This window comes from Equus caballus, unplaced genomic scaffold (assembly GCF_041296265.1).
Source record: "Equus caballus isolate H_3958 breed thoroughbred unplaced genomic scaffold, TB-T2T haplotype2-0000451, whole genome shotgun sequence".
NCBI classification, from domain to species: domain Eukaryota; kingdom Metazoa; phylum Chordata; class Mammalia; order Perissodactyla; family Equidae; genus Equus; species Equus caballus.
This window is the reverse complement of record NW_027221893.1, coordinates 1,174,229-1,194,099: the sequence shown is the minus strand read 5'-3', so window position 1 is coordinate 1,194,099 and position 19,871 is coordinate 1,174,229. Positions and strand designations below refer to the sequence as shown.

The 19,871-nt window shown below is 41.1% G+C and overlaps 1 long non-coding RNA gene across 4 annotated transcripts in view; it reads right to left on the bottom strand.

Annotated features, from left to right (window-relative positions):
- The window catches only part of LOC138922117 (uncharacterized), a 58,735-nt gene that overhangs the window by 23,503 nt on the left and 15,361 nt on the right, over positions 1 to 19,871 (bottom strand). For all 4 annotated transcript variants that reach the window (XR_011435197.1, XR_011435198.1, XR_011435195.1 and 1 more), the window contains exons 5-11: positions 13,635 to 13,732; positions 8,574 to 9,400; positions 5,365 to 5,459; positions 5,016 to 5,221; positions 2,912 to 3,389; positions 2,696 to 2,815; positions 848 to 1,053 (exon numbers count right to left, since the gene is read on the bottom strand). This is a non-coding gene — a long non-coding RNA (uncharacterized lncRNA). The remainder of the gene's footprint in view (positions 1 to 847; positions 1,054 to 2,695; positions 2,816 to 2,911; positions 3,390 to 5,015; positions 5,222 to 5,364; positions 5,460 to 8,573; positions 9,401 to 13,634; positions 13,733 to 19,871) is intronic.

Sequence of the window (19,871 nt, the reverse complement as noted above, 5' to 3'; positions counted from 1 at the left end):
TTCTGAAAAAATACAGTCTGACATTCCTCCCTTTATCCTCTCAGCTTCTGCCCTCAGCATGCTAATGCCTCAACCTATTCAGGAACTACAAGCCACTCCGTACTTTCCCCTGCTTACCTGACAACCTTTGTCTTCATTTCCTCCCTCTCCAAGGAAAACTTCATGGGGCATCACTTAATCCTAAACCTAAATATACTGCTCTGCTCTAAACAGCCTACCCCCTTCTTTCATTCGTCCTGTCTAGCAAAATCCAACTCTGCCTGTTTTAGAACTGCCTTCAAATAAGGGCCTGCTTCCTCTTGGATAAAATCACACAAGTGTGTTTGTGCCCCATAAACTTCTGTTCTACATCTGTTGCTCAGCTCCACCACTGCCTCAGAATCCAGTCATTCCTCCTGTGTTACCATGTGCCAGACGCTCTTCCAAGCACTTGGGACACCCAGTGGAGGCAACAAACAGAGGCCCTGTCTCGGGGGAGCTTCTGTGATTGTTTTCTCAGTCAACTCGCTTGCCTAAGTTCTCAAAACAATTCCACTTTCCTACACCTTGTCCACACTCCTCGCTCATTGATCATATGTGCTGGACCACCAGAGGGAAACAGAGAAGTCATCAGATGGGAACTTTTCTTCATAAAAACTTCAAAAACAAAACAAAACCAAAACCAAAATGAGATACTCCATCTCTTCTTTCCTCCTTCCTTCCCACCATACTGAAAGGTTTCCCTCAATGCTTTCCTTAATCCTCCCAACCTGGGATCTGCCCACCCTTTCCAAGTCACAACACTTTCACATGTGTGGACTATCTGCCTTAATTATCTACTTTTCCAGAGGACCAAGACTACATTTACCTCATCACAGCTGGAAACACCAAGCAGAGCTCAGAATCCTCTGGAGGAATACATTGGCAATGGGAGGGATCTATGGGGAGGTCCTGCCCAGCATGCTCTGGGGCGGGGCCACGTCCGGGGGCAGGGCCTGAGAGACTCTGAGAGCCTGTTTGGCTTCTTGAGGGCGACGGCACTAGCAACACGGCCAGACATCTCACCTCAGGCTTCTGGAAGATATGAGTTGAGATTTAATTCAAAGACAGGTTCTGAGGAAGGTTTCTGGATGCCTGAGTGACCTTCCCCACTGCCCAGCCTGAAGGATCCTTTCCTCCATCTGCCATTTCCAATACGGTGGGCAGGCCCTCACAGCCCCTGGGCCCCCAAACTCTCACTCCAGGCCCAGCCTGAGAAGGCGCTCAGAGGCCTGGGGGTGGGCTGTGCCTGCCCAACACCACCCCCTTTGACGATGGCACTCTTAGGAACTCCACCAAGGTGAGAATAGTAATAAATAGAGTAACAATATTGACAACTGTTAAGGCTTCACCTTACACTGGCTGCCTGGCCTTGCACAAGTAGCCTGAGTCTCAGATCTCATCTATTATGTGCAGATACTGATGTGTACTCATAGGGTTGGTCCTCGGAACTGGAATGAATGAGTAAAGAGTTTTGAACAGTGTTTACCTAACACTAGAAGTTTAATATGTGCTACCCCATTATTATCACTCATTTAAAATGCTAGGCCTCCTCTTTATTATTTTAGAAGTATCAATTTACCACTCATTCATTCTTCCTTCCTTCAGAATGAATTTATTTAGTACCTAACATGTGCCAGACACTATGCCAGGGTCTAGAATACAATGGTAAGCAAAAAGGTAGAGTCTCTGCCTTCATGGATCTTACAGTCTAGAGGGGAGATCAGGCAGAAATTAATCATACGAGATTGTGTAAATGTCCCATGTTACATTCTATGAAGGGTTCATGAGCTGGTTGTCGGTGCCAAGGGAGTTTAAAACATGGGGATTTGGCCTAACCAAGGAGAAGAGGGTCTTCCTCACCCACCCCTCAGGAGCTGATAAGGCTTAAGAGGTAAAAGGTGAGTAGGAGACAACTTGGCAAAGCAGGGAGGGAGAAGTGTTCCAGGCAGAGGAATCTGGGTGATGAGAGCAGGGAGAGTGAGGAGGGAGGAACGTGATGCAGCAAGAAGAGGGAAAAGCGTGGGAGGCACCGATTAAGCAGAGTTCTCTGGGCCAAATGAACTAGTTAAGTCTTTGGAGCAATGGGGAGCCAGGGGAAATTTTTAAGTTAGGATTTCTTTATATGTGTAGGGTATTCAGATTTTAGTTGTATTATTTGAGTTTCCAAAAGATTACTGTGAATTAATACTGTGAATTAATGAATTACAGTGATTTAATGTGAAGAATGCTTTGGATGGGGTAAACAGGATGTGAGAGACCAGTGAGAAGGCCACTGCAGTAATCTACGAGAGAAATGATGTCAGCATGGACCACAATGGTGGTGACCAAAGTGGAGTAACGTGGACGGATGTGAGTGGCATGACTTCATTAATTCTAATAAGACGGAACATTTTTCCTTTTGTTTCGCTCCAGTGCCCAAGAGGTACAGGTTGGTGCAAGATGTGGGGTCTTTTATAGAGTTGGACAAGTCAGCAGACACGAAACATTTGAAAAGGCTGCTTGAACTGCTGACTAGCCAAAATCAAAGAGGAAGTTGACCTTCAACCCTTTGTTTTATTCCAGCTGCAGAAGTCATTTTCAGTTACTCTCTGACTCAAGTAAACACCACTCCCTGTCACCTTATCCCTTTGAGGGTTGGTTCACTTCTACATTTTCACTGGGACATGATTCTCACCGACAGTAGAAAGTTCGGCACCCAGACCTGCAGATGTGAAGACACTTGCTCCTCTCTCGAACTATTAGTACTTCTGGGAAACACGTCCCAGTGCCAAACTGTCCTGGTCCTGAAATGACCCTGTTATTTGGGGAGGTAGTAAAGGAAATTACATGTGTTAAACCCCGAGCGGCACTCTCTTTGGACATCGAAAGGTGTAAATGATAAAATACTTACTAGACTTAAAGACCAGGGAGTAAACGGGGGGCTGGATGCTGCCCAGACTCTGTGTGTCAGCAAAACATATCTGAGCTCAGCGAAGTAATCCAGGACCAAGTGTTTTCCTCAGTGGAATAATTAGACAACAGAGGTGGGCAATTTAGAAAAGATAACTTCTTCTGTCCCTGCTTTAGAATTTCTATTACAAACAAAACCCAAGCCTTAGCAAGATTTAAGAGCATGGGACAAAGACGGCTAGATGTTGAACTGCTGGGAGTGGAGCCCACGTTTTATTTATCTTTGTATCCAAGCACATCCGCAGTGCTTGCCACAAGGCAGATACTCAGTGAATGTTGGGTGGATCAAGGATTCCTCTGTCTTTTCATGGGGTATTTATATGGTATGGGAATTCAGTCATTTTTTGCCCCACTAGGTAGAGATGGATGCTTTCTGTTCTCCATGTTTACTTTGAACACCATTTAGCTACAGGGATGTTCTAAAATGAAATAATAAGGAAACCAGCTTTAATACGATTTTATATATACAGACAGATACACTTTCTGACCACGTGCAGATATGAATGCTCTCCCTGGAAGATGCTTTTGTAACCTAAATTGCACTAGAATGAGGTTAGAGATGGGGAAGAAAGGGAAAGTAAGGCAAAACTCACAGCTTAATTTCTAGACAGGATTGCTGCTTTAAAAATGAATTTCAGGTGCTTCTTGGCATACTTGGCCCAAGCACTGGAGATTTAACAGTGATTTGTGATTTGGTGTGACCCAGAACATGGCCCAATGGTCCTCTATCCTTTGAAGCCGTCAGTCTGTTTTCTTGATTGCTGTTCTGGACTTTCTCACCGTCACTCACCATCAGGGCCCCATTCCTTCTGCTCTGTCCTAGTGGAACAGTCCCTTGACCTTCATTCTCCCACTACTCTAGTCTCGACTTCTCCTTGTTGCCAGATTACTCTATTATTGCTTCTCAAATTGTGGTTCCCAGACCAGCAGCATTAGCATTGCCTGGGAACTTATTAGAAATGCAGATTCTCGGGCCTCACTCTGGACCTACTCAAGAAGAAACTTTGATGTGGGGCCCAGCAATTTTAACAAGCAAGGTAATCTCCAAGGTGAGAACCACTGCTGTACGTAAAGCTCAGTTCTGAGCATATCACCCCTTTGCCCAATACCCTTTATTGCTTTCCTGCCGACAACCACATGAGTGTGTGTGTGTGTGTGTGTGTGTGTGTGTGTGTCTGTGCGCGCCCTTCTATCCAAGGCCTTCTGCAATCAAGCACCAGCTCAGGTGTCCCCACGCAGGGAGGTGTGTTCCACAGTCATCCTAATGGGTCACCTGCTCTTCCCTCTGCTCTCCTGCCGCCTCTCTCTGTTAATGTTGGGTCCTCTGCTATAAATACCCACCTCCTCCCTCTCCTTGGAGAAACCGTACTCATTCTTTAAGGCTCACTTAAAAATTAATATTTATCTAAGGAATCCATACCTGTGCCTTTAAAACCAAATAGTACTGAAGGCTTTATAAAGAACCACGGCAGGCCCTCCCCCACCTCACAACCCCAATCCTTCCTATCCCCCCAGTTCCATTCCCCATGGAAACCACTTGAGCCGTTTCTATCACAGTTGTTCTGGTGTTTACCTCTATTTATATAACTAATACGCAAATACTTGTATTTAAAAGTAATTTTAAAATATTAGACACTAACTTCTTGCCGTGGTAGATAAAATTTGAGTAAGTAAAATTGCAGGTGGATGAAATTTGGTCGACACCCCATTCCCCTCTTCACTCTTCTCAATCTTTCCTCACTTAAATCTTTATTCATGCAAAGTTCATCTTGGCATGGAAGGTGACTCCTTTCCTGGAACGTGTTCAGAGACTGCTCCTCCCCTGCTCCCACAGAGCTGTGTATCTCTCTTAGTGCACTGTCCCCCTTGCCCTTCCACGTTTGTATGTATGTGTCTCCCATTCCCACCAGCTTGTAAGAGCCAGAAAAGTCTAATCCGTCTTTTACTTTCCCAGAATCCTCCCAGGGCAAAGCACAGGGCCTGGGATATAGCACACACTGAGCAAACGTGGCCAATTTAACCGTAAAGTAAAATATCTGCCTGACCTTTGAAGCTTGCTGGTGTGACAGCAGTACTTGGAATGAGTCTTCCCGTTCCAATGTGGTTTTCCAACATTATTGTGGGAAATAGTAAACTGGAGTCAGGAGACTTGAGCCACACCACCTTCTTGGTGACTTCTTTTAAGACCTTGGGGAAGGCACTTAATGGTTTTGCTTCCGTTTTTTCATCTATAAAGTGGCAACAATAATATCTATGGACAGAGTTGTAGGGAGGACCAAATACAACAGCACAGGTTATCAGGTATAAGGCGTTACATTGATTCCTTATGTTTAAAACAAAAAGGCAAACCATTTTCTGGTAGCACATAGGGCTATAATGAACATTAAAACCAACCTTTAAATAGAAAACTTTATTTTTAGATGATCCAGGGGGTCTTTCTTCCAAGATCAGCCTAAGATTTTTTCGGAGGAAACTGTATTCTCATTGTCCTGAAATTTGAAGCAAGAAAACTCAATCGTTTAAGACCATTTGCCTATTCTTACTTGTTGATGAGAAATCACGACTACTGCCACCCTTTTAGCCTCTGAAGGAATTGTAAGCTTTGTCTTGATTTGATGGCTCAAAAATAAAATCTACCAAAGGTACGTTTTCTAAGCCTCGTCTGGCTCTACCCATTAGAAAAGTGTGAGCTACTGTTCTATCAAAACTAATTATATTTTAAATCTACAACCAAGTCTCAATTACCAAGGTTAATGGGACTACATACATACATAATTCTCTCTTACATTTATCCAGTGTTTTTAACTTCTTCAAAGCACTTTTCACTGTACTGCATATATAAAACAGATGCATTTTTTTAAATCCACAAATAAGGTAAAAAATAAATCTTCAGATCAATAATTTCAACTTTGTACCTGTCAAAAGCTATTAGAACTTGCAAAATTGTCTAATAGGACTTTCATTGCCCTACTCTCCTCTCGACCCCTCTCAACTAAGGCCAGAAAAGACCGAAAGATCTGGAGGAATCTCCAGAGGAGAGGAAGCCAGAGAGGGAAGGAAGCCAAGGACCTGGGCCATCCACAGCCTGGATCATTAGCTCCAGCGTAATTGAGAATAACTGACTGTATGTGTGACTATGGCCAGAAAATCCAGAAAGAGATAAAAAGGCAAAGAAAATGACGTGTGAGTAACAGTATTTACAGGGTCTGTCTTTGTCATTCTCTCAACAAGCATTACTGAGTGCCTACTGTAATGACAGGTGCTTTCAACAAAGAGGATGGACACAGCATGAACAACCCAGGCAAGACTGCTATTTTCATAGTGATGACCTTCCTGAATGGTGCAGACAGACAACAAACACAAAGACACACAACTTCACATAAACGAGATAACTTCAGGTGGCACTAAGCTCTGTGGAGTCCATAAACACAGGAATGTGATAGAGCCTTGGGGAAGGGATGCTGTTGTAGATAAGGTTGCCAGGGAAGGCCTCAGGGTATGGGAGCTGCAATCTGTGAGAAGAGCCCACCCTGTGCAGGTCTGCAAACCAGATGATGGAATGAGTGAACTCGCCAAGTATGCTAGAGGGAGAGGGGTCCAGGCCAGTTTCAAGGGGTTCCAGGAAAGTCACTGTTCTGTGGTTATTCACTTTGTGTCCTTTTAGGGATATTACTAAAACCTCTCCAGGACCCCGGATTTATTGCCTCTACAATGCGGGTTGCTAACACTGATCACCTGGACAGGGGAGCGCTGAGAAATAATGGGTAAACAATTGTGAGGAGCCACATAAATGCTAAATAATGCTCATGGTAATAAGCTTTTATTAAAGTCAGCACCTTGATAGGCAGCTCACAATCGGATACCTTGGCAAATGTGTAAATTGACGTGGCTGCTCCCTGTGCACACCAGCACCATCCTTTAAAACAGAAAAAAATAAATGAGCCTATGGTCATGATATTCGAAGTAGTTAGTGATCAAACAACTGTCTGGAGAGAAAGCTGGTGTGTGAAGTGTACAATGGGAGCAGGAAGATAACGGCACATCACAGCCCAGCTCACGCAGAGGATAACTCATGAATTGACTGGATGCTTGCTGGTGCACACACCATCCGCTCCAGGGTGGTACTCTAACCCCGTCAGGACTAGGGGCTGCCACCAAAAGGCCCAGCAGACAGGAAGGGGAGTGAGAAGGAGCCAGAACAGAAGCATCTCTGGCAGCAGCCCTCTCTGGCCCTCTTGGCCTTGGAAAGCCACCCCTGGGGGAGGAATGAGCAGCCAGCACCAAGGGCCCTACCTTGGAAGGGCACCAAGGAAGTGGTGGGGGGTGTGAGGGAGGAGGGATGAGCATTGCATTTCTCCCTACGAGAATGAAATATGCCAACGCCAGGAGAGACTTCAGTTGTCGTTATAACTGAGCCTCCCCACACAGAGATATGAGTCCACCCCTTAGAAGCAAATCTTCCTCCCCCAAAACCTCCCCCCAAAATATAACATTAACATCACAAAAAATGAATTCTTTTTTGTGGGTCCTACCATCTCTTTGATATAAATACACAAGTGCCTAAACATTCTTTCCCATCTCCCATCCCACATCGGCAATCAGATTGTGACACACACACACACACACACACACACAAGCACATGCTCACACAAATACCACACACACCCAATTCCTTTGTTAAGCCCTGGCTCAGCTATTATAAGGTACCTGTGGAGTGTAGGTCACATAGTAGAAAAGTTTAAATTACTGTTGCTTCTACTCTGAAAAGCAGACAGGAAGAAAAGACAATAAAAAAGAAAACACTTATTTTAAGGCTGATACTAAACACTCTACTCCACGTTCACTGAGGTCAATTTCCCACTGTGGGATGGGGAGAATCGAGATGATCTCTGAGGTGCTATGAACCCACAGTGCAGACTTCACGTTTTGAGGCTTGACTAGAAACGACGGGGACGTGAAAAAGAACATGGCGAGATAATCCTAGTCTTCAGGAAATTATGGTTTAAACTGGGCTGGAGAAAGACCAAGATCCTCAAAAAAATCTAATTGATTTTAACCAAATGGAGTAATTTTAAAATGTTAAATACACTGGGATATCATATTAAAAGTATTCTGGGAGAGCATGCCGCATGGGACATGGTAAGTGCTGAATTTCCTGCTGCTAAGGGAGGCATTCCTATCTGCCAGTGTCTCATGCTGCTCAGACCTGAACCATTCATTTAGGTAGACCATTTGTCCAAGTGCGTCATTTCCCAAAATAGCCAATGGAGGACTCCAGGGAGAACTGTCCTGAGGAGATGTGGTCATCCTCAAGGCCAAATCAGTCTAGACTAAGATGGTTCTTAGCAAGACTGCCCAAAGGGCTTCTAGACTTTGTTTGGTAAGTGTTGTTAATGCCTTGGTAACAATGGACTGTTGATAAGGTGGGAGATAATGTCAGAAGGAAGGAAGGTATCTGCTCACATCTTTTGCTTTTAACTTAAGCTAACCCATAAAATCCATTATCAAACCCCAAGGAATGCTCCCAATTATTGTCTTGGACCCTTCATTTCGCTTTGCTTTGTTTTTGTTTTTTTTTTTCAACTCTCTATTTCTGTTTTTACCTGGCACTGACTCGCTTGACTCCTCTTCTCCTCTCAGCTTCTGGCTCTGTGCTCCCCCTTTAGACTTGATGAGTAATTTTGGTTTTCCTGCTTTTCACCTTTGGCACCCCTTCAAAAATGGGTTAGGTTTATCTTCTGGCTCTTTCTACTTCTGACTGCTTGGAAGTTTGGATCATACTTAGCCAAGTTTTGATCCCAGGACCTTTCCCTGGCTTTGACCTGTCTCAGTGGCATCTGTGCTGGGCTTGACTCCTCCAGGTGAGGGCGTCGGCAAGAGGGAGGATCAAGCAAAGATCAAGCAAGGAAACAGGAAGAATACCTGGCTCAGCTTAAACTGTGCAGGGCACTGAGGCCTTGCTGGCCGTCCAGTCTCTGCCTCCTTCTTCCTCTGCTGCTTTCATTCCCTCCCGTCTCTGACTTTCAATTTTTATTAAGTTTCCACCTTCTGACTGCTCAATCCTCTTCTAGCATCCCTTTGTAAGATTGAAATGGGAGTGGGAGTGATATCCATTAGCCAAAATAAGTTCCATAGCTGGGAGAAACTGCTGAATCTCTGGTGTCTTTATAGCACTTATCAAATCCCAATTAACCATATTAGTTGGCAAACTGCTCTGGCTTCCCAGGCAGTCAGCTGGTAGGTGAGTCAATAAATATCTGTCAGATGGATGGATGCACACTCACTAGTTGTGTAGCATGGCATCAGGTACTTTAAATAATACATAGTATAAGACTTCATCCTTGGCTGAAGAAGGACATCTTCTCATGGCCATTCACAAAAGGACTGTTTGGAAACATCACCAAGCGCTAGACCAGCTTCGCTACTTCTTCTAGAAAACAAGAAGAAATCTCTTGTTTCAAGAGATGTTTGTGTCATCTCTTAATGCACAACTGGCTTCATGTGGGCAAAAGGGAACATGAGCAAAGCCCTGGTTAAAGCATAACAGACACCCTTGGGCTAATGAACTGTCGAAGGTAGTAGTGTCAGCGGATTTTCTACATAACTGCTTTGTAAACAGCAACACGCATAAACCATAAACAAGGAGAATGAAGTGAGCACCCACAGACCCACCACTCATGTCAAATCATACAATGTTGATATCACCCCAGAAGCCTCCACTCTCCTGTCTGATAATCTTTCACTTGCTTTTCTTTATAATTTCATCACCTTTATAGACTCCCATAAAACATTTAGTTATATCCAGTTTGGGGATCAAAATAGATGAAAAAACAACAATTGCAGGTGCATTCAACATTGGACATGAAAAAGAAAACTGGTTTTTTAATAAGATACTTCAAGTGTACACTTTCCGTAGGTGATCAAGACATTTACTCTTTCGTCCATTTTTATGTTTGCTGACTGCCAATCACTCTACTCCTTAATACTTCAAAGGTATTTTTCCCAAAGCTGCCTTTTGTCTTACACTAATGCTTTCCCGGACTCAAGTGAATTTTGAAGGAGACTGAGCTCATCATGATGAAATGGATGTTGACATTCCATAACCATCACTGTAATTATTCCTAATTTGTACTTTGCTTCAAAAACTCTCTTCCCTTGCCCCCTAAAGTCTGTACTTTCAGAATAGCATCTACAGCTTTAATTATACCTGACAATAAACTACTCTCACCACAAAATCTTGTTAATCACGGTGTACGTTACTATCTTCAAGTATCCTGTTTTTTTAAAACTGCATTTATATCAGGTTCCCAAAGAGTTACAATATTAGCAATGAATGTTTTAACTGTTTCTGTAATTACTGTTTGTAATTACTACAAATCAAAGTTGTACAAACTTTGGATTGGAGGCTGGTTGAATTATCTACCAAACTGGGGTGAATGGTCTCTTAATCAACCCTATACTGAACAAATCTACAGAGTAAAAACTGAGATGGAATTTGAGTGACTTGGTGTCCATCGAGAATCAAATCTGATGCTGTAGTGTTAACAAGGGACTTCAGGTCCAGAATGATTCTGTTAATCACACGTCTTCCAAATTAGTCAGTTAATGTTGTGGGTCCTGATGAGACAGGATTTAGGAAGGCAGAGAGCGGCGGGGAATGCTCCTGGTGATAGGATCCTTAGAGCAAAGGACAGAAGACAAAAGGAGAAGGCTGTATTCATGAGAAGTGAGCTGGACCATAAGCGCTATAATTAGAAGCTTATAATGTCACCACACTGCTTTCTGTAATGTAATATTTTTGTTGTCTGTTATTTTCCTTGATTCAGGTTTTGTATTTTTCATGATGTAATAGTGAGATCTAGTCTCATTTTTCTGTGTATTTGGATACATTGAGTAGAGTGCTCTGGCTGAGTAAAGAGTTTCACATATGGGAGACTTGAGAAACAAGAGTGGCAAGGAAAGTTAGGTCAGATTATGAAAATTCTTAAAATGTTTCTATTGGACTTAATCCTTCAGAAGTCATTTAGTGTTCTCTTTTCTTTTTTTGTAACTGAGAGCACCATGAGGAAAGGAGTGTTTTTGATGATCTATTTTATTTTATTTCTTTCTCTTTTCTTGGAGGAAGATTGGCCCTGAGCTAACATCCGTGCCCATCTTCCTCCATTTCATCCGTGGCTCGCCTGCCACAGCATGGCCTGATCAGCAGTGTATAGGTCTGTGCCAGAATGGGAACCTACAAACCCCAGGCCGCCAAAGAGGAGCACACAAACTTAACCACTACACCACCGGGCTGGCCCCATTTTTGATGATTTCTAAGGGGTAAAAACTAGGCAGGGAGATTAGGTAAGATGATATAGCAAAAATTCAGGCATTAAGAAATAAGGTTAGACTAGGCTGGCGATGGCGGCCATGGATTGGAAAGGAAGGAAGGATGGATGCAGCATCATAAGGGAAAAATTTGCTTCTTTCCCTTTGTCTTTTCAGCCATTTGGGCTTAACGGTGTTCAGTGCTCCTGATTTATTTCCCTTCCCATTTATATTTTCCTTCTTCCCTCGATAATCTACTTTTGCTTTCCCATTTTTCCCTCTCTTCTCTCCTTTGCTTGCATTCTTATCACCTTCCCTGATAGGACGATGACTGAATCGGGCAGGTAGACATGAAATGGGAGATCTGAGTAGAAACTAACTATAAGATTTACTAATTAGAGTATGTTGCTGCTTAACACATTTTTTTTTAACCTTTCATCTGCAGTTAAAAAGAAGAAAAGAAAGGTGAGGAGGCAAAAAAGGAGTAGAGAGGAAAAGGGAGAGACTCATTTATCCATTCATTCAAGAAGTGCTGTGTTTCCAGAGAAAGAGAGAGTGCCAAAGAGATAGAGAAAACACCACACAATAATTTGTGTTATTGTAGTTGTATCATCTATTTCCCCTTCTAACTCAGTTGGGTAAAGTAGAGATGCCAGATGGGAGGCTAAAGACTAAGGTGAGATGGGCAGTCTCCCTCCCTCCCTTATTGCCTGCTGCTTCTCATATCAAAAGATGGAGTCTACATCCCTCCCCCTAGGCCTCAGTGACTGGCTCAACCAATAGGATGCTGTGGAGGTGACTTTCTGGGACTTCTGAGGCTAGGCTGTAAGAAGCCTGGTCTTTTGGAATATATCCTCTTGGGATGCTTTCTTTTGGAACCCAGCCACCACTTTGAGAGATGCCCAAGTCACACGAAGAGGCCACATGCAGGCCCTCCAGTTGGCAGCCCCGAATAAGATAACAGCCAGCATCCTCAGCAAACACAGAAATGAACCATCTTGACATCCAGCACAATAGAGGCAAAGAGGATTTCAGCCCAAGCTGACATCTGACTGTACTTCCTAGGAGACCCCAAGCAAGAACTGCCCAGCGAATCCCAGCCAATCCACAGAACAATAAGAGACAAGAATAAGTTACTGTTTCAAGCTACTCTACTTTGTTGTGGTTTGTTATACAGCAATAGATAACTTTTTTCATCCTTACACGAGACACAAAGAATATCGAAAGTTTGAAGATTCATGATGCCACCCGGAATGCATGTATATTTTTTACGTATTTTTTTCCTTTTAAAGGTCACTTTCTTATTCATTAGCCTTGAAATTGGAATTTGAATTGACCTTGATCAGAAATCCTAAGAAATGCTTAAGCAAATATTTTAAGCACTATCATATTTTGAGTACTAGTTCAGGATAAAGTGGTATTGATGTGACAAGAATAATGGATGTGTAATTAGAAGATGGAGTTTAAGTCCTAGTTCTGTCATTTATTACTGTGTGGCCTACAACAAGTTATTTCACATTTCTGCTTCCTAGTTTCCAATGCTATAATGTAATCGAAGGTATTTAGTGATGCATGACAAAACACAAACATTCAGTGAATTTCCATTTCTTTCCTTCCTATGAAAGTCCTGTACTCATAAGTGCAACCATATCAGAGCCTATCATACTGCTTCCTAAAACTAAATATTTTTATTATGTATCAAATGTTTCCCTTGATAACTATTGCATAAGCTTCCATAGTGTTGCCTTTACTAGTGTGATCTGCCTCACTTTTCCTGTGGGATAGTTTATTTAATAGATTTTGGGGACTCATCCTGTTGCTGGATTCTTACAAAGACTCTTTTGTGATAACCTTCTTTGGTTTTCAAGGACATGGCCCTGTTTCTCGAGTGTGGTTCCCTACTGTAGCATAAATGTTAACAAGTTAAATGCATATCACATAAGAATTTTAATTGTTCATCATATGTTTATGTATTGAAATATAGAGTCGAATTGATATAATTGGTAACATTACCCATTTGCTTTGATTTGAGATGTCAAGTGATTGAAAAAATTTTTAATTCAGAATTGAATTACCTTGCTTATTTGAATTTATCATTTTTGCGTAATTAGGATGAACTAATTTTTTTTTATTAATGTTATGATAGATTACAACCTTGTGAGATTTCAGTTGTACATTTTTGTTAGTCACGTTGTGGGTACACCACTTCCCCCTCTGTGCCCTCCCCCCACCCCCCCTTTTCCCTGGTAACCACCGATCAGATCTCCTTATCAATATACTAACTTCCAACTATGAGTGGAGTCATATAGAGTTAGGATGAACTAATTTAATTTGCAGTTATCCTTAAATGACTTAACTGATGTCTGCTGAGGTTCTCAAGGCCACAGGATTATGGAGTCATGCTGAACATCACTCTGTCTCTTAGGGTTGGAAGTACAAGTGCACCTTGTGAAGCCTGGAGACAGAAGTTACAAGCTTGATTTTTTCTCCATTAATGTTTTTTTTCTGTTTGGTCCCCCTCACCTCACTCTAGGCTGCGTCATGTTTCCCAGAAGGACCACATATTGCATTTGGAGGTGGTCCTCCTTTTCCAACTTTGTTCTGATTTTATGTCATTTTTACTTGGTGTTGAGCTCACATCTCAGTTCTGCAAAGGAAAGCTGGTTATTTATCTGGTAACTTGTGGTTGGAATCCCCAAGAGAGTGCTCTTTATAGAGACTGAGGGTCCTTTAGCAAATATTGCTTTTTGATGATGCATTTTAATAAGCCTTTTAAAAATCTGGATACCAGACTACCGGCTAGGGTACCTGGAAGCAATAATTTTAAAATAGTGCTTTTCAAACTGCAGGTCCTGACCAACTAGTGGATTATGAAATAATTCTAGAGAGTGTGACAAGCACTTAAAAAACAATGAAACAAAATGGAATAGATAATATTAGAGTGTATTACACGTAAAAAGGTAAGAACAGTTTCATAAAATTTTTATATTCCTTTGGTGTGTGTGCGTATATACTGATTTACGATAAAAAATAATTTATAGATTTATTTTGTGAGTTGCCATCAAAAGAATTTGAAAGTCACTGCCATGGATTTAAAGTTATCTGAAACACAGTTTTGTAATATAGCAGTTTGAAATGAAGCCCCAACAATATATGTAACAAATAAAAGCGTAGATAGGTTTTAGCTGCAAATTTTAAAGGGATTGGCAAGTTACTTTTCCTGAGAAGTCTAGCCCTGGGATGACTGGGTATTTTCCAAAGGGCCAGGAACCAGTTATCCCAATAAACGGTAGGGGCCTCAATGCTCTCTCCCTGGGAGGCTCTGAGGTAACGTTCCTCATCTCACTTGTAATGCTGCTGTTGCCTTGCTGCAGTGGCTGTTGGAAGTACTGCGTCTTCCCTAACCAGATCAGAAGGACCCAGTTTTCCCAAAGTCTTGGTCTGCCAGAAAGATGGCATTGCACTTCTCCCCGATTTGTGGGACCTGCACCCAGCTTGGAGAGCTGGAAAACTCCAGCCCTTAACTCCCCTCTTTGCTAGGGAACCACGTTTTCCTTCCCACTGGGTCCTTGGAAGATGGGAAGCAGCAGTAAGGTTACTTGTGTTTTATCCACACCATGTGCGTCTGTGTTTTTGTGTGAAGGCTGACTCATGTGGAGGAAAGTTCTATGCCTAGAATTATAAAATTAATGCTAATCAGAGTAATGCAGCATGCCACTTCCAATCTGCTAATGAGCTTTGGGGAGAGATGGCACATCTTCCTGCAGCTGATGGATGCCCCTTTTAGAGGATCTACGACATCCTCCCCAGGTCTTCACTCAGCTGGGCTAACACACTTCAGAACAAAAGAATCCTCAGGGCAGGATGGGACCCCTTGCTTTTTGGTTCTTGTCCCTTGAATCAGTCTACTCTCTGTGCCACTAAAATGGCTGCCTATTAAACTCATCAGTGGAATCTGCCATACTGTGTCACTTAAACTTTTTCCATCTGCTTATGGTTTTTACTTGTTTTTCATAGAAAGCCCTGACCTAAATCTCTACTCTTCTTTTATAATGCTTTCATTTTGACCTTACTACTGCTGAAAGTCAACCAAACTCATTCATCACTGTCCCTCCCCCCAATCTCCATGAACATTATCCTGTTATCCAGGTTTTTAACATCCACTCAAGAGATTGTCAACAAAAATGGACTAAACCTTTACATGGAACTTCTTTACCCCCACATGGGACATTTTCAAGAATAGGAGCTTTCAGATGAATTAGCAATGTAGATAAATTTGTTACCAACACTAGAATCTCATTCTAAAATATTTTCTACAGCTCAAAACATGGCATAAGGCAGATTCCTATTTAAGAGAAAGGGCCTTCTTTTAAGTTGTCTTGAAGATTCTGAGACTGTCCTTACGAGCAGTGCTATGAGAGGATATGAGGCACAATCTCAGTCACCCCAAGAGTTAATTTAAATGGAGAAAGTGAGATGGTTTCCCAAAACACTGGAATTGATTTTTCCCTGAGTCTCTCCATAGTTGTAGATTCTGATAATCACAGAATATAGAGAAGGAAGAAACTTGGTGTTCCTTCTAACTGCCTCATTTCACAAACCAAGAAATTGAGGATCAGAGACATGAGGTCATTAAAGTCATCCAGTTACTTAGTTGCTTACTTCGACTAGGGTGGTTTCAGAAAGGATGCAGAAAAGTACAAGTATTTGAGAGCTAGTTAGGGACTGTATTAATCAACACTGTAATAATCAGCTCTGTGTCCTTGGATGCTGCGACAGCTGGGGGTCCACTGCTGCAGCTGACAAATAAAGTGTGAGGAAGAAACAAAAACTGAGGGAGTCCATCGCCACTAGACCTGCCTTATAAGAAATGTCAAAAAGAGCTCTCCTGTCTGAAATGAAAAGGCAAAGGATACAAAGCTTTAAACAAGTTGATAAATAGATAAAATCAGAAAACTGCAACTCTGTATCAGAACATGTTAGTAAACAATTATGATGCAAAGGTTAAAGGGAAAGAAAGCATTAAAAATAACATTAACCGTTCCAATTTGGTAACAAATTCACAATACAGAAAGAAAGAATTTTGACAACAAAAATAGCAAGGGAAGAAGAAAAGGACAGAACTTGCCTAGTCAAATGAAGCAAAAATGCCATCAGCAGAAAAAGAACTATCTCATCTGTGAGACCTTTTATACAAACCTCATGGTAACCACAAAACAAAAATTAAGGCAGAGTCACGAAACATAAAAAAAGAGGAAACTGAAAAACACATCACCAAAAACCGTCAAGCTGAAATTGTAGTGAGAAACACAAGGAAAAAGAAACAAAGGAAATATAGAGCAACCATAAAACAAAAGATAAAATGGCAATAGTAAGTCCCTATATATCCATAATCATCCTAAATGTAAATGGATTGAATGCACCAATGAAAAGACAGAGAGGCTGGACAGGTTAAGAAAAAGACCCAAAAATGTGCTGCCTCCAGGAGACCCATCTCAGCTCTAAAGAAAAACATAGGCTCAGAGTGAAGGGGTGGAAGATGATACTCCGACCAAATGACAACCAAAAGAAAGTGAGTGTAGCCATAATTCTATCAGACGAAATAGACTGCAAGCCAAAAAAGACAAGAGACAAAGATGGGCATTATATAATGATAAAGGGGATAATCCATCAAGAAGACATAACATTTATTAATATATATGCACCTAACGTAGAAGCACCAAAGTCTATAAAACAACTATTAACAGATCTAAAGGGAGAAACTGACAGCAACACCATAAGAGTAGGGAACTTTAATACCCCACTTACATCAATGGATAGGTCTTCTAGAGAGAAAAATCAACAAAGAAACGTTGATCTTCAATGAAACACTAGACCAGATGAATTGAACAGATACATATATAATATTCAATCCAAAAGCAGCAGGATATACATTTTCTCTCAAGTACACATGAAACATTCTCAAAGATCCACTGTTTGTTGGGAAACAAAACAACTCCCAATAAACTTAAGAAGACTGAAAAGATATCAAGCATCTTTTCCAACCACAATGGTATGAAACTAGAAATCAACCACAAGGAGAAAGCTGGAAAAGTCACAAATATGTGGAGCCTAAACAACGTGCTATTCATTAACTATTGGAACAACAACAAAATTAAAGGAGAAATGGAAAAATATCTGGAGGCAAATGAAAAGGAAAATACAGTGTACCAAAATCTATTGGATACAGCAAAAGCAGTACTAAGAGGGAAGTTCCTAGCAACACAGGCCTACCTTGTGAGACAGGAAAAATCTCAAATAAACAATCTAACAATACATCCAACAGAATCAGAAAAGAAGAAAAATGAAGAGCCCAAAGTCAGGAGAACAAAGGAACTACTAGAAATCAGAGCTGAAATAAATGACATGGAGAGTAAAAAGAAAATAGAAAAGATCAGCAAAACTAAGAGCTAGTTCTTTGAAAATATAAACAAAATTGACAAACCTTTAGGTAGAATAAGACAAAAAGAGAGAAGCCTCAAATAAATAAAATCAGAGAAGAAATCACAAGCAATATAACAGAAATACAAAGGATTACAACAGTATTCTTTATCAATGTTATAAACTACATTAACAAAATGAAGAATAAAAATCACATGATCATCTCAACAGACGCAGAGAAAGAATTTGACAAGATTCACCACATATTTATGATAATAACTCTCAATAAAATAATTATAGAAGGAAAGTACCTCAACATAATAAAGGCCATATATGACAAACCAACAGCTAACATTATACTCAATGGTGTAAACTGATAGCTATCCCTCTAAGAGCAGGAACAAGACAAGGATGCCCACGCTCACCCTTCTTAGTCCTAGCCAGAGCAATCAAGTAAGAAAAATAAATAAAACATATTCAAACTGGAAAGGAAGAAGTAAAACTGTCACTACTTGTGGATGATGAGATTTTACATATAGAAAACGCTAAAGAATCCATCAAAAAACTAAAAACAAACGAGCAGAAATAAAAAATCAAGAATACAATCCTATTTACAATCACAAAAAGAATTAAGTGGGTAGGAATAAATTTAACCAATGAGGTGAAAGACCTATACACTGAAGACTATAAGACATTGTTGAAAGAAATTAAAGAAGACATAAAGAAATAGAAGGATATTCTGTGCTCATGGATTAGAAGAATCAACATAGTGAAAAAGTCCATGTTACTTAAAGCAATCTGCAGATTCAATGCAATCCCTATCAAAACCCCAATGACATTTTTCACAGAAATAGAAAGAAGAATTCTAAAATTTACTGGAAACAACAAAAGTCCCCAAAGAGCCACAGCACTCCAGAGAAAAAAGAACAAAGGTGGAGGCATCACATTCCCTAATTTCAAAGTATACTACAAAGCTGTATTAATCAAAACAGCACGATACTGGCAGAAAAGCAGACACAGATCAATGGAACAGAATTGATAGCCAAGAAATAAACCCATACATTTAGGAACAGCCAATTTTCAACAAAGGAGCTAAGAACATACAATGGAGAAGGGAAAGTCTCTTCAATAAACACTGTTGGGAAAACGGACAGCCGCACACAAAAGAATGAAAGTAGACCATTATCTTACACCATGCACAAAAATTAACTCAAAATGGATTAAAGACTTGAATGTAATACCTGAAACCATAAAACTCCAAAGAAGAAAACATAGGCAGTAAGCTCTTTGCTATCATTCTTAGCAGTGTCTTTTTGAATATGTCTCCTCAGGAAAGGGAAACAAAAGAAAAAATAAGCTAATGGGACTACATCAAACTAAAAAGCGTCTGTATGGCTAAGGAAACATCAATACAATGAAAAGACAACCTAGCAATTGGAAGAAGATATCTGCGAATCATTTATCCAATAAGGGGTTGCTATCCAAAATATATAAAGAACTCAACAACAAAAGAACAAACTTAGTCAAGAAATGGGCAGAGGATTTGAACAGACATTTTCCCAAAGATATACAGATGGCCAACAGGCACATGAAAAGATGTTCAACATCACTAATTATTAGATAAATACAAATCAAAACCACAATGAGATATCACCTCATGCCCATCAGAATGGCTATTACTAAAAAGACAAGAAATAAGAAGTGTTGGAGAGGGGCCAGTGCCATGGCCGAGTGGTTAAGTTCGTGTGCGCTACTCACTTCAGCAGCCCAGGGTCTTGCCGGTTTGGATCCTGGGCCTGGACACGGCACCACTCATCAAGCCATGCTGAGGTGGCATCCCACACAGCACAGCCAGGATATACAACTAGAATATACAACTATGTACTGGGAGGGTTTTGGGAGAACAAGAAGGAAAAAAAGATAGACAACAGATGTTAGCTCAGGTGCCAATCTTTACAAAGAAAACAGAAGTGTTGGAGAGGATGTGGAGAAAAGGGAGCCCTCATACACTGCTGGTGGGAATGTAAATTGGTGCAGCCACTGTGGAAAATAGTACAGAGATTCCTCAAAAACTTAAAAATAGAATGACCAGGCATGACATCAGCATCACGGCGGAGTGAGCTCTTCCCTTAGACTCTCCTCCCTAAGAAAGAATGAAAAGGACATTCATAAAC